This window comes from Eubalaena glacialis, chromosome 6, assembly GCF_028564815.1.
Source record: "Eubalaena glacialis isolate mEubGla1 chromosome 6, mEubGla1.1.hap2.+ XY, whole genome shotgun sequence".
Lineage (NCBI taxonomy): Eukaryota > Metazoa > Chordata > Mammalia > Artiodactyla > Balaenidae > Eubalaena > Eubalaena glacialis.
The window spans coordinates 50,298,742-50,314,517 of NC_083721.1; the positions used below are offsets into that span (position 1 = coordinate 50,298,742).

The window sequence follows — 15,776 nt, forward strand, 5'->3', positions numbered from 1 at the left end:
CTAATAATGTAGTTTGGTGTTTCACTAAGGAATTCCCTCAAGTGTCAGAGACCAAATCTTCAGCTCTATTTGTTAATCAAATCAGTCGCATTTAATATCCTTTCTATATTCTTACCTAATCAGGAGGGGAGAATTTCCTCAAATTCCTCTAACCTTTAGTAAATGTCAACTTCTTAAACTCAGTACCACCAACTTTCATTTTCTGATAACATCAGTTCTGTATTGAACACGACTCCAGGAAGAAATCAACTTCAATGACTAAATTCTTGTTTGTCTCTCTGAGATCAGGCCTGGGTACAAGGTTTTACATTAGTTATAACCAGACTACTGGGTTTTTGGTTTTCCTGCTAGTGCCCTGGACTTGTCCTTGAGAGGAGGCGAATGGCCATCTTATTCTTCATCAGAGGCTCCGCACCTAGCACAGTATCTGACACATAGGAGATGTTCAATAAATACTTCTTAAATTGAATTTAATTTCATGACTTCCTTTTTAATTTATATTTTTGCAGTATATTTTATACCTCAATGTATAAACATTTTATCATCCACATGGAGTTTATGATTTAATCGCAGAAGACTTATCTTCAGCTATACACCAAGTCTGGTTTCACTTTATCTTCTCAGTCCCCTCACTCTACCTTTGCAGACGCAGAAACATTGCGTGGATGGCACATTTCCAGGAGGACTAAGTGGAGATTACTCTCAGTGTGTCTAGCTTTCCTATGTGTGTCCTTTTTCCTCCAAGCCCTTGCCCCCTGCTCCCTCCATCGCACTATTCCCCTTGCCTATCAGCCCAAGAAGATTTTGGGGTAGAGTAGCTAGACAGCTAGTCCAAGCTTTTGTGAAGCTTGTTAATTGTGCAAATGCCTTGGCTCCACCCCAGATGCCCTGAATCAGAATCTCCAGGGTTTTTAGGGCTTCCAGCAGGTACATGTGAAGATGATTCTAGTGCGCAGTTTAGTCTAAATTAATTAGAAAATGCAGACTTTGGAGAGAACCTGTGGCTGGGCGGTAGCTATGTGGTGGTAACAGAATGGGTTGCTGGAATGCCCATGGGGATGAGGCGGCAAACTGATGAATGCCTGCTACGTGCCAGACATGTTTGATCCTGTGTTATAGAAACTAGCTTTGAAGGAGAGATCATGAGTCACCTAAGCTGTTTTTGTTTTTTTTTCTCTCAGAAAACACTTTTCTAAGGTCATCTGGCTTTTAATCCACAGGTTTTAGTCCTAGTTTCCTAGGACTATGTAACAAATTACCGCAAACTTGGTGGCCTAAAACAGAGAAATTTATTCTCTTACAGTTCTGGAGGCCAGCCATCTGAAATCAAGGTGTGTCAGAACCGTGCTGTCTCCAAATGCTATAGGGGAGAATCCTTCTTTGCCTCTTGCAGTTTCTGGCAGCCCCAGGCATCCCTTGGCTTGTAGCATTATAACTCCAATCTCTGTCTCCATTTTCATATGGCCTTCTCCTCCTCTCCCTGTGTTTTCCACTGTGTGTCTCTTTTTTTCTCTTTTAGGCTGCACCGTGCAGCACGTGGGATGGAACCTGCGCCCCAGCAGTGGAAGCCCTGAGTCTTAACCACTGGACCACCGGAGAAGTCCCTCCACCGTGTGTCTCTTATAAGGACACTTGTCATTGGACTTAGGGCCCACCTAGATAACCCACGATGACCTCATTTTGAGATTCTTAATTACATGTGCTAAGACCCTTTTTCCAATTGAGATCACATTGACAGGTTCTGAGGATTAGGACATGACTATATCTTTTTTTGGGGGGGTACCATTTAACCCCTAGGGAAAGAGCCTTTATAATCTTTTCTGCTACTATTATTTCTCTCAAAGTGATTAAGATGACTTCTTCTTTTTGAGCAATCCTGTAGTCTGTCTTCAGCATCTATGAGTATCTCTTATACATAATTTTTGATTTAATGTATGATATCTCATCTCCATTTCATTCATTACTTGCAACACCTGGCATTGACCAGGAGACTCATTTACCATTGATAAACTTTAATAGAAACAATAAAATAATTATTGAGATAAAATTTTAGAAGTTACCATAATGATTTACAGAGCTTTAATTGTTTGAAACTTACAACAAATCTTCTTTGATGATCATTAGTCATTTTACTCTCTGGCACACATATGAATAAACCTGCTACTCTTCACCTTGGATCACACTATCTAGAGTTGCCCATGTGGGAAGCAACATGATCACAGATGAAATGCCTGCATTTTAGACCATCTGACCTTGTAATGATAACACCAGAGTAAGCACTTACTGGAAACTGCAGAAGCTTGGAAGTGAAAAGTATCAAGGAAATCCACGGTTTCAGACAATAAATATTGATCCATTTTGCCAAGTTCCATTAAAATATACTTTTTTAGGCCTAGATATTACCTTTTTAAGTGAAAAGGATTCTGCCTATTAATCTGAATAAAGATTTCAGTAGTTCTGTGGACTTGGTAATTAGATCCAGCATGTACTTCCTTTTGCAACAGCTTAGTATCTTTGGGCTTGACAATAGGGACACATTTCAGATTGTGAAATACTGCTAGATTCCTTAGCTTAATTGATTTGGGGCTTAAGCTTGAAATTGTTATTTATTTTCTCAGTTCGTGGTATCTTAATTCACATGTCCTTCTCTCTGTATTTGCAGCCAATGTCTCTCAGGCAGGATTTTAGTTTCAAGTACTTGTATGAGAGTGTGGGGTCCCTCCTGAATGGCTTTCCTGGAAGCCACGGGGGCCTCACCGCTCTGCAAGTGAACTGCTCTTCTCTCTGTGGACTTAAGTTTCTTTAGTTTGGGCAGTCATCTCAGTGGGAGCCTGCCCACGAGACCTGTCTCTTTCCGAATTGGCTCTCTTTCCAAATCGGCTCCGAATGTTTTTTACATTAGATATCACTTTCATTCATTTTAAAAAAAGTCTCTCTCTCCCTTTCTGCTCCTAAGAAGTATTCCTTCCAGAATTACTTTAAAATTGTCAAAAAAATTATCCTTTTTAGGCGCTTGCATATATGGAAATGAGAATTATTAATCTTCAGGATAGCAATTTTGTCTGGTGTAAGTTCTTATGTCTATCTAAAAAAATTTAAAATATATCACTTGGGAAAACAAGCAAGCATTTGAACCTTTTGGGTGCTTCTACTCAAATCTTTCCAGGTTCCTGGAAAACTTTTTATTTTGTATTTATCTATTTTTTAAATTAATTAATTAATTAATTAGGCTGCGCCAGGTCTTGATCGCAGCACACGGGATCTTCGTTGCCGCGTATGGGATCTTTGTTGTGGCGTGTGGGATCTTTAGTTGTGGCATGCGAACTCTTAGTTGTGGCATGTGGGATCTAGTTCCCTGACCAGGGATCAAACCCAGACCCCCTGCATTGGGAGTGCAGAGTCTTAGCCACTGGACCACCAGGGAAGTCCCTGGAAAATTTTTTAAAAAAGTAAATTCCTGGACTCAACTAGTAGAAAATTGAAAAATAATATACTATATTACCTTAAGAATAAAAATAAATGAATGAGACACACCTAGGGTCCCACAAAATGATTTTTTGTATAGAGCAAATGGGGCTATATTAGATAGGTAGATTTTTCCAAACAGACCCTCTAAATTTGATGAAAATCTGTCCAGTTTTTTCATGTGGTGCAGTAGACAGAGTAAGAGATCCATAGACAGAAATTTAACTTTCATAGTTTATTAATTTCCATACACATTCCAATCATACAGTCCAATGAGGTACATTGTTTAAAGTTCAGGAATTTATAGACAGTTGACAGGTTCTCTTTTATGACATTATTCTATTTCCAAGGCTATAAAAATCAGTCAGTTTTGTTTCTTCCCTCAGCTGAAGTTGTTATATCAAATCTGTTATCAAGGTCAAATGTATGCTGAATTAGTCAGTCTTTTTTTTTTTCTTTCTATTTTTCCTGTCACCACCCATGTCTAGGTTTTCCCAGATTACTACAATTGGCTTTTAAAAAACCCCATTTTATTATGGAAAAATTCAAACATACTCAAAAGTAGAGAGAATATTATACTGAACGCTCATGTACCTGGCATAAAGCTTCATCAATTATAAACATTTTGCCATTCTTCCCCCTTATTTTCTTTCTGGAATATGTTAAAGCCCAACCCACTCATCATAGACTGTCAGTGTGTGTCTCTAATAGATAAGAAATTTGTGTCCCCCATAGCTTTCTAATTATTCTTTCTGTAATCTCATTTTTCTCACCAATCCCAAAATTTCCAACCATTTAGCATACTCCTACAGAAACCTAAAAGGGTTTTCAAAGGCTCAGTATTTCTCGTTGAATCAAGTGCACACTCTTGTCCTGGTTCACAAAGCCATCTTACTTTAGCTTCCCTCAGCTGTTTAACCTTACCTTCCGTCATTCCCCAACAAGCTCTCAGGTGGGTCTCCTCACTGCTCAATAGATGCACTTTTTATTCCTGTCTCTAGTCATGCTCTTGCCTCCCCAAATTATGTGCATTCTTGAAAGCTCTGCTTGGCTGCCACTTCCTTTATGAAGCTTTCCCCAGCTCCTACTGACTTCTCTCTTCTCTGAACTCTTGGAATTTAAACTCAGTTCCTATAACTTTAAATATGATATTTTTATGGTATCCCAGTCTTAATTACTGTAACCTGGAAAGTGGACTTGGAATCACTGACTAGCAGCATTTGTTTTTAAAGACAACTTTACAATGTTTGGGTGAATGGTATCACTAGGGATACAGTGAAGGTCAGTGGTGCTGGACAGATGAAGCATCAGTATGGTAGACAGAATTCTAGATGCCCATGACCTCTGCCCCTGGTGTTACTCCTGTGATTATATTATGTTACATGGCAAAAGTAATTTTTCAGTTGTAATTAAGATTGCTAATCAGTTGACCTTAAGCTAGGGAGACTATTCAGGTGCACCTGATCTAATCACCTGAGCCCTTTAAAAGCAGGGAGTTTTCTTTGGCTGGTCATGGAAGAGGAAGTCAGAGAGATTCTAAGAAGGATTCAACCCACAATTATTGGCTTTGAAGATGGAGGAAGGCGCCCATGAGCCAAGAAATCCAAGTAGTTTCTGGATAGCCAGAAAGAAAATGGGATCTCAGTTCTACATGCCCAAGGACATGAATTCTGCCAACAACCTGAATAAGCTTGGAAGCAGCTCTTCCCCAGAGCCTTCAGATAAGAGCTCATCCCAGTCGACACTTGAGCTTGTCTTTGTGATACTCCGTGCAGAGAACACAGCCAAGCCCACCCAGACTTCTGACCTGTGGAACTGTGAGATAATAAATGGGGGGTGGTATAAGCTTCTAAGTTTGTGGTAATTTGTTATGCAGCAATAGAAAACGAATACAGTAGGTAACACAGGGTTCGAGCTTGTAGTGAAATTTTACACATTTCCTGCTGTTCTTTCTTTTCTGATTTCAGTTTTATTGGGGTATAATTGGTATACAGCACTATATAAGTTTAAAGTGTACAGTATACTGACTAGACATACGTATATTGGGAAATGATTATCACAGTAAGTTTAGTTAAAATCCATCACCTCATATAGTGATAAAAAATTTTTGGTTTCCCTTGAGATAAGAACTTTTGAGATCTACGCTCTTAGCAACTTTAAAATATATCATACAGCAGTGTTAACTATAGTCATCATGTTGTACATTGCATCCTTAGTACTTATTTATCTTATAACTGGAAGTTTGTAACTTTTGACCGCTTTCACCCAATTCTCTTACCTCCTACCCCTTTGCCTCTGGTAACCACAAATCTGTTCTCTTTTTCTATGAGTTTGGGGGTTTTTTTACACTTCATATATACAAATATGGTAGGCTACATGTATTTGTGCGTCATCCTTGTGCGGGGGCCATACGAATCTTCTCCGTATTGTTCCAATTTTAGTATATGTGCTGCTGAAGTGAGCATCCTGCTATTTTTATTAAGGCTCCAAATCAGTAAGGGAGGTTTTCCAGTAAACTGAGGCACTTGTTTTAACACACATGGTCACTGCACAGGCTAGCATTGCCCTTGGTTTATGACACCTCTCTCTTGTCCCTCAATTTCCCACTACAAATAGGAAAATTTCAATAAAAGGAAAGTCCAGCTTCCCTATTGCCTATGTTTTCAAAAAAGTGAATAAGACGGTCCTTGTGCAAAAAATTCTATAAGAGGGTCCTATAAGAGGGTCCTATAAGAGGGTCCTTGAGGAGGGTGATTAGGATAGCCTATCTGACCAGCAGTAGAACTGGTTCACTATGCAGACTCTGACTATTTACCTCTGTTATGAGACTGGCACAGATTTTGCAGGAAATGTTCCCCTAAGCTCTGCAGCAGCCAAGATTTTAGATGGTGGAACTTGTTTATAAAATAAATCCAGACACTCACTTTAGGAACCGGTCAACAAATAGTTACTGAGGATGCTTAGAAAGATGAGAACTGAAGTTACAGTTTCTTCTGCAGCTTAGAATCAGAGATGATGGGCAGGAGCTTTATTAGTTTTACGGGCTTCTGTTTCTCCAGCCACACACATTTAACAAAAATGAATGGTTAGACATTCATTTGGGGTGCTTGTGTATGATTCAAAAAGAACTTGTTCCTTATAAAATTTATTGTTAAATGACTCATTACAGGATGATGATGAAAATAAGCCTTCTAATTTAAAGAGTTATGCAAATATTCTTTAAAAAGTCAACCTTGTGAGGTATGATTTACATATAATAAAATACATATATTTTAAGTGTACAGTTCAGTAAATGTATACACTCACATCACCACCATCATAATCAAGATATAGCACATTTCCTCACACCAGAAAGCTCCCTCATGTACATCCTTTGCAGTCAGTCTCTGCTTCCAACTACTGCTCCAGGCAACCATTGATCTCATTTTTATCACTATAGATTAGTTTTTCCTCTTCTAGTATTCATATAAATGGAATCAGACAGTATGCATATTTTTTGTGTTGAGTTCCTTTCACACAGCATGAGGTTTTGGAGACTCATCCACATTGTTGCCTTTATTAGTAATTTATATTTTTATTGCTGAATAGTATTTAACTGTGTTAATAACACAATTTGTTAGCCTATTGGTGGATACTTGGGTTGTCCCAGTTTGGGGCTATTATGAACAAAGTTACTATGAACAGTCTTTGGGTGGATATATGTTCTTATTTCATTTTGGTAAATACCTGGGAGTGGAGTAGCTGATTCAAATGATAAGTATGTTTAACTTTAAAAGAAACTGTCAAACTGTTTTCCAAAGTGGTTGTACTATTTTCCACCCTCAATAGCAAGATAACCAACTGTTCTCAATCTTCTTCAATACTTGGTATTGTCAGCCTTTTAAAAGGATGTGGAGTGGTATCTATCTAATGAATATGTAGTGGTATCTGATAGTAGCTTTGATTTGCAATTTCCTTATAACTATGATATTTAACATCTCTTCTTGTGCTTATTAGCCACGCATGTATCTTCTTTGGTGAAGTGTCTGTTCAAGTCTTCTGCCCATCAAAAAATAATTAGATTGTATTATTATTATTGAGTTGTAAAAATTTTAAACTATATTCTGGATATAAGCCCAGTGTTATATACGTATTGATATTACAAAAACTTCTCTCAGTCTGTAGCTGGCCTTTTTGTCATTTCTTAAAAAATTCTATTTTGCCCTACTTCTCACCTCCTTCTCCTTCAGGTCTCTAATTACATATATTTAGGCCATTTTCTGCTGTCCTACAGGTCTCTAAGGATCTGTTTATTTTTCTTCAGTCTATTTTCTCTCTATTCATTAGCTTGGATAATTGCTATAGATTTGCCTTCCTATGTTCAAATTCACCAGTGACTTTTTTCCTCCCATCTCTGATCTACTGTGATTTTTTTTTGTCATTGTAATTTTTCAGCTCTAAAATTTCCATTTAGCTCTTTTTTATTGTTTACATTTCTATGCTGAGAGTCCCTACTTTTTAACTCATGATGTCCCTATTTTCTTAATTCTTTGAACATATTTATAGCAGTTGCTTTAAAGCCCTTATCTTCTAAATCCATCATCTCAGTAATGTTGGGACTGGCGTTTTTCCCTTAACTATGGGTCACTTTGCCTTTTTTTGTTTTTGTTTTTTGCATGTCTAATAATTTTTTTTTTAACATCTTTATTGGAGTATAATTGCTTTACAATGGTGTGTTAGTTTCTGCTTTATAACAAAGTGAACCAGCTATACATATACATATATCTCCATGTCTCCTCCCTCTTGCGTCTCCCTCCCATCCTCCCTATCCCACCCCTCTAGGTGGTCACAAAGCACCGAGCTGATCTCCCTGTGCTATGCAGCTGCTTCCCACTAACTATCGGTTTTACATTTGGTAGTGTATATATGTCCATGCCACTCTCTCACTTTGTCCCAGCTTACCCTTCCCCCTCCCTGTGTCCTCAAAGTCCATTCTCTAGTAGGTCTGCGTCTTTATTCCCATCCTGCCCCTAGGTTCTTCATGACCATTTTTTTTTTTTTTTAGATTCCATATATATGTGTTAGCATATGGTATTTGCTTTTCTCTTTCTGACTTACTTCACTCTGAATGATAGACTCTAGGTCCATCCACCTCACTACAAATAACTCAATTTCGTTTCTTTTTATGGCTGAGTAATATTCCATTGTATATATGTGCCGCATCTTCTTTATCCATTCATCTGTCGATGGACACTTAGGTTGCTTCCATGTCCTGGTATTGTAAATAGAGCTGCAATGAACATTGTGGTACATGACTCTTTTTTATGTCTAGTGATTTTTTAAATTGTGTACTGCACGTTGTTGGTGGTGCATTGTATAGGCTCTGTACTTTTGTTATCTTCCTTTGAGAAGTGTTACCATGTCTTCTATTAGGCAGCTCATTTACTGGTTGATTACCTTGCACTCTGTAGGCTTGTCTTTATGCTTTGCTAGGGAACACCTATTGGAAAACTCAATATGTTTCTCAAAGCCTTCTATCTTTGCAGGTCTCAACCTCTAAATTCAGCTTTCACTGAAGATCTTTTAAAGGCTTGGTTTTAGACCTTGTTAGGGTGGGCATGGAGTGGACCTTACCCAAAAGCAAGTTTCTAGTCTTCTCTGGTGTCTTAGATAGATGCCTTTTGTGTTAATAAATTGATAACAAGGTCTTGCCACTCTGGCTTGGCCAGAACTTCCATGTCTTCTAACACTGTTTCGTATCTAGTATCTTTATTCTGTTCTTGTCTCTATGGCGACCGTTCTGTATAGTTACAACAAGCCTCAGGTACTCTTGCCATGGGCATGTGCATCTTGGGATTCACAGAGAACCTCCTGCACAACTTCTGGGTCTCTCCCTTCTCTCTAGCCCCTACATACCTGCTTTACCCTCTGATGCTTTGCCCTGCAGATTCTGATTGCTTCAGCTTTCCTGAACGCTGACCTCTGCCTCTTCAGCTCTGCAGGATCATTGTGCTCTGCTTGGATTCTAGCTTGCTACGTCATGGTTGGATAATTGTGCCCAGATAGAGATCCAGGGCAATCATGGGGCTCACTTCATGAATTTCTCCTCTCTCAAGGGTCACAGCATTGTGTTTCCTATTGTCCAATGTTTAAAAACAATTACCTCATGCACTATCTCTAATTTTATTGTTTATAACAGAAGGGCTAGTCCAATACCAGTTGCTCCACATCTGGAAGTGAAAGTTTACAAGATGTGCTCTTAAGGATTCAGTTAGGTAAAGATGAATGGATTTATCCCCAAAGGGACCCCAAAGCTTCTATTTGGACTGAAAAAGCATTTTTAATAGTCATGAATCCCGTCATATGGCTCAGGACACTGGTCCTATTCATAGGAAGTTAGTATGGTGGGGTCGAGTGTAGTTTCTCTATGTTGTTTCCAAAAATTGAGTCTAAGAGCCATCTCTTCTCTCTAAGAAATAGAAAGAGGGTCTCTAAAAATAATTGTGTAGTAATAGTTTTGGTAATAATAAATTACTATTATTGAGTACTTAATGTTCTAGGTGTTGTTCTTTTTTTATCTAAAAAAATTTTTTTTTTGATGTGGACCATTTTTAAAGTCTTTATTGAATTTGTTACAATATTGTTTCTCTTTTATGTTTTGGTTTTTTGGCTGAGAGGCATGTGGGATCTTAACTCCCCAACAAGAGATCGAACTTGCCCCCCCTGCATTGGAAGGTGAAGTCTTAACCACTGGACCACCAGGGAAGTCCCTAGATGTTGTTCTTAAGGCTTTATTTTTATTAACCAATTTATTCTTTATAATAACCCAATCTTCAAGTACTAATTACTAATTAGTACCTGAATATTATAATTACTAATTAATAATCCTGTTTGGAGATGAGAAAATTGAAGTACTAATAGGTTAAAAACTTTCCTGAGGTGACACATCTGGTAAGTGGTAGATATGGGAGGTCTATAGAAAGCCTTTGCCAGTTTCTATCATAGAAATGTTACACAGCATAAAGGATCTTAGAAACACGGTGTCTTTTTTTTTTTTTAACATCTTTATTGGAGTATAATTGCTTTACATTGTTGTGTTATTTGCTGCTGTATAACAAAGTGAATCAGCTATACGTATACATATATCCCCATATCCTCTCTGTCTTGCGTCTCCCCCCCACCCTCCCTATCCCACCCCTCTAGGTGGTCACAAAGCACCGAGCTGATCTCCCTGTGCTATGCGGCTGCTTCCCACTAGCTATCTATTTTACATTTGGTAGTGTATATACGTCCATGCCACTCTCACTTCGTCTCAGCTTACCCTTCCCCCTCCCCATGTCCTCAAGTCCATTCTCTACATCTACATCTTTATTCCTGTCTTGCCCCTAGGTTCTTCAGGACCTTTTTTTTTTTTTTTTAGATTCCACATATACGTGTTAGCATACGGTATTTGTTTTTCTCTTTCTGACTTACTTCACTCCGTATGACAGACTAAGTCCATCCACCTCACTACAAACAACTCAATTTCATAGAAACACCAAGTGTCTTAATGTGTAAATGAGTAGGTGAGTTTGTGAGGGTGTTTGTGAGCACGTGTGAGCATGTGAGAGTGTGTGTGGGTATGTGAGGGCTCCTATCTCAGGGTCTTCCAAAATGCTGTTCTTTCTCTTGACTACCCCTCTTCACCTTCAGTCAACTCAATCTTATCCTTCAGGGTTTAACTTCAATATCACTGCTTCAAGGATGTTTGTTACATGCTTTCATAATATGTTATTCTTTATTTCTTCTTATCACTATTGTAATTGAATTTACAGAAATATTTATTTAATGGGTGTTTTTTCCACTAGACTGTAGGCTGCATGGGGCCTGTTTCCCACCATGTCTCCGACACGTAGCATGGTTTCTGGCATGGAGTGTGTGCTCAATGTGTATTTGTTGAATCAATGAATGAACGTCCAAGAGTAAGTAAGTTTCCCTTCTCATGTTGCTATAAACTGATTTATCTTTGAGAATTGCATTATTTTTTTGCCTTTCCCTCCAATTAAAAAAAGTTACATATAGTAAAATTTATTCTTTTTGGTATATAGGTCTATGAGTTTTTACAAAAGTAAAGAGTCATGTGCAACTGAAACGGGCTTAATTTCCAAAATATCCAAACAGCTCATACAACTCAGTAACAAAAAAGTCAACCCAACCAAAAAATGGGCCAAAGACCTAAATAGACAGTCCTCCAAAAAAGACATACAGATGACCAATAGGCACAAAAAAAGATGCTCACCATCACTAATTATTGGAGAAATGCAAGTCAAAAATACAGTGAGGTATCACCTCACACTGGTCAGAATGGCCATCATTAAAAAGTCTACAAATAACAAATGCTGGAGAAGGTGTGGAGAAAAGGGAACCCTCCTGCACTGTGGGTGGGAATGTAAATTGGTGCAGCCACTATGGAAAACAGTATGAAGGTTTCTTAAAAAACTAAAAATAGAGTTGCCGTATGATCCAGCAATCCCACTCCTGGGCATACATCCAGAGAAAACTCTAATTCAAAAAGATACATTCACCCGAATGTTCATAGCAGCACTATTTACAATAGCCAAGACATGGAAGCAACCTAAATGTCCATTGACAGAGGAATAGATGAAGCAGATGTGGTACATATATACAATGGAATATTACTCAGCCATAATAAAGAAGGAAATAATGTCATTTGCAGCAACATGGATGGACCTAGAGATTTTCGTACTAAGTGAAATAGGTCAGGCAGGGAAAGACAAATACCATATGATATCACTCATATGTGGAATCTAAAATATGATACAAAAGAACTTATTTACAAAACAGAAACAGACTCACAGACATAGGAAACAAACTTACAGTTACCAACAGGGAAAGGGAGTGAGGGAGGGATAAATTAGGAGTTTGGGATTAGCAGATACAAACTACTATATATAAAATAGATAAACAACAAGGTCCTACTCTATAGCACAGGGAACTATATTCAGTAACCTGTAATAAACTGTAATAGAAAAGAATACGAAAAAGAAGATATGTATATATACTCTTGCTGAACATCAGAAACTAACACAACATTGTAAGTCAACTATACTTTAGTTAAAAAAAGAGTCATGTAGCTACCATAATAGTCAAGGTATAGAACAATTCATCCTCCTCCCCACAAAAAACTCCCTCTTGATAAGCCTTGGTAGTCACTCTACCCCCAACCCTTACTCTTGGGCAACCACTGAAAATTGCTTATTTTACATTACCCTGGCTCTTTTCTTTTCCATCCTGCCTTATCTAAGTTCAGCTATCTTACTGCTCCTTAGCACTCCTGAATACTTTATCAGATAAATGAAATTGCATCTAGACAGTTGCCTTACCCATTTATGTCCCACATGGAGTCATTTAAGCAAATAACTTGACTACCTGGAAGAGTAAGAAGAGGGACACTAGGCTACTTGGTTTTTTGTCAGTGGCCTGTTACTCTCTTAACAGCTCCGGCGTCTGTATGCATCCCTATTTCACTACCCCTGCCTTAATTCAGGCTTCCTGATCTTGTCCAGATCATTGCAATAGGCTTCATATTAGTTTCCATGCCTCCAGTACTTCTTTGCTTATGTTTAATGCTACGTTTTCCCCAGAGTGACCTTTCTGAGACTCTTAAGACCTCAGACTCTTCGTTGGCACCTTACTGAGCCTCAGCACCTCAGCATATCATTCAGGCTCCTCGGGGTCCCCTGCCTACTTCTGCAGAATCATCCTTATTGGGTCTTTTTCCTTGTATTCTGTGATGTTGCCATTGTCTCAGACGATTTGCCATTTTCCAAATGTGCCGTGGGTTTTATGTCTTTATGCTTCTGTTCACGCTGCCCGGAAAGGCTTTCCTCGCTGCGTCTCCTCCGTGAACACCCCTTCCTTATGGAAGACTCAACACAGGCCAGCTCTTGCATTCTTCTCAAAGACCACTTAACGATTCCCTCTTCTGTGCCCATGGTCACCTGTCCACCCGCTTTGCCACAACACCCATAATTCCTTATTGTAAGCCCATGCTCACGTATTTGTCTCCCATTTCCTAGAAACAAAGCCCTTTGAGGTCAAGTCTGTGTGTCTCCTATTTCCCTTTGAATCCTGAGTGCCTGGCACTGTGTCTGCCATATAGTGGGTGTTCAATACACACCTGCTGAATGCAATAATGGATAGAGTTATTACTGTAGTATTAGCGGGCTGGCCAAAAATTTTGTTCGGGTTTGGCCGCAAGCTGTTACGGCCAAACCCGAACGAAAATTTTGGCCAACCCAATACTTTTGCACTTTAATAACTTGCATAAACCTGTTTTAAATTTTTCTAGTTTTTGATGTTTGGGAAAAATTTTGACCAAATACTCTCCCATTTCATGAGAAGCTGCTGAACCTATTTGTGTGGCCGTGTGAAGTTCTCTCCAGCTTTCGCTCAGTCACTATGCGTCTATTTCAGTGTGACCTAGTCAGTTGGCATTATTGCAACTGGGCCTATCCATGGCTGTCTGCTTGTGTATAGAAACTCAACTTGCAACTGTGGCAGTAAAAAAAGGGAAAAACAGGGGATGTCGAAAGTGAACATGAATTTCCCATTAGTGGCTAACTGGCTTTGAACTTCCTCTCCATGGAGGCTCAGAGTAAAGTCAAAGCTATCACTGAGCTCAGGTCTGGACTGCCTACAGGTCACGCTGTTACTCAGCTCCTTATCTGTTGTGTTCAGTGTCATATTAACTTTGTGAACTTCTACCCCAGGGACCTTAGTCCCAGGATGTTTGGGTTCAACATATTTGCCATTGAAGTGGAGATCTTGTCCTTCCTTGTGAAAGTGAAGACATTAAATCCTCTAAAAATATTCTGTCCAACCAATCCTGTCATTTCATTGTGAAAAAAACAAACACTGACATAGAATATGATTCTTACTAATAAAGCACCCACATTTGTAACAAGCCAGCTCTTGGTCAGGAGGGAGGACAGGTGAGAGAAGGGAGGAATATTCTATATCTTCATCTCAATATTACCAGGGTTAGGGTCTAGGTGGGTATCTGCTTCCTCCCAGTTTCATGCCCGCTAGTGTAAGCTTGGAGCTCTCTGGAAACTGTCACCTCTTAGGACAGTTGCATAGTCTAGGAAAAATTCGAGTTGTAAGGAAGGTGTTTAGCACTATGGTTTCAAATTTTCATCTTCCCAATTTAGGTCACAGCAATGTTTCTCAAATTTGCATTTTCACTGGGATCAACTAGGCAGCTTGTGAGAAAGATATCGTTGGTTTCTACCCCTGGAGATTCTGGTTCAGGAGGCTTAGAGTGAACCCTTGGAAGCTATATTTTAAATAATCTCTCTGGATGATTCTGATGCACAAAGATGAAAAACTCTGTCTTTTCTTGGATTGTTGGAGCTGAACAGGGCAACATGATGTTTCTGAAGGCATCCTTGCCATTCCGAGTTTGTTGACAGACCAATGTACATTTATGAAAACAGGTTCTAAAAAACTGGGACTTTCTGTCCCAAACCTCGTCTGTTTTCAATGTCTGGAAGTCCATTTGATCTTGTGGAAAACACCCACAAGCGGAAAGCAAAGATGGCACCCAAGAAGGATTCAGGCTGAGGAGAAGCATTAGGAGTGACCCAGAAAACGTACACTTAAATTCTGCTGGGATAAGAATCCTCTGAGCAGAGTTGAGGCTGATGCACTGCACTGCTGATGCACTGTGGAGTGAATTGAGTTTGCATCATTGTACCCTCCTGCTATGACTTACCTCATGGTGATCAGGGTAGTGCCAACCTAAAGTTTGGAAATGTTTGACATGGTGGTTGCACAAATGGAATTGGGGCAGAGCAGTGATAAAAGATGCACAACTGCCTGCAGAGGTGAACAGATATGTGGACGTTCTGTCTCTTAACCTGCTTTCTGGTATGAGTTGAATTCCAAAATGTTGGTTGAGTTCGCTAGGTTTGGTTCAGGTCTCCAGAAGGTAGGTTTGGTCTCCATGTGTGTGGCATCGTTCTGTATAAGCTCTAGAATTAGGGGTGTGTAGTGGAGAAGTGGAGGAGTGATGGTAGCTGAGGATTTTCACTTAAGTTTCACTGAATAATAAATAACGTGCTATGCCTGAGAAGCATGAAATTTTCACAGAGACTTGTTAAGCAACCTCTTTCCAGTGTTGTTTTGATCTTGGGAGATCAGGGCGTGGGGACAGCACACCCAGACCTTGTGGCAGACAGTAGAAACCCTTCAGCACGTCTCAGAAACCTGACTGTTACCTGTCACGAGGACAGGGGATTGCTGTGGTTTCTTTTTGAAGAAAAGATTTC

General features: G+C 39.2%; 1 non-coding gene across 1 annotated transcript; it reads right to left on the bottom strand.

Moving 5' to 3' along the window:
* Window positions 1-5,823: 5,823 nt before the first annotated feature.
* On the bottom strand, window positions 5,824-5,930 carry LOC133094227 (U6 spliceosomal RNA). Its single transcript, XR_009701439.1, has one exon. It is a non-coding gene; the product is annotated as a U6 spliceosomal RNA (small nuclear RNA).
* Between the last annotated feature and the right edge of the window lie 9,846 nt (window positions 5,931-15,776).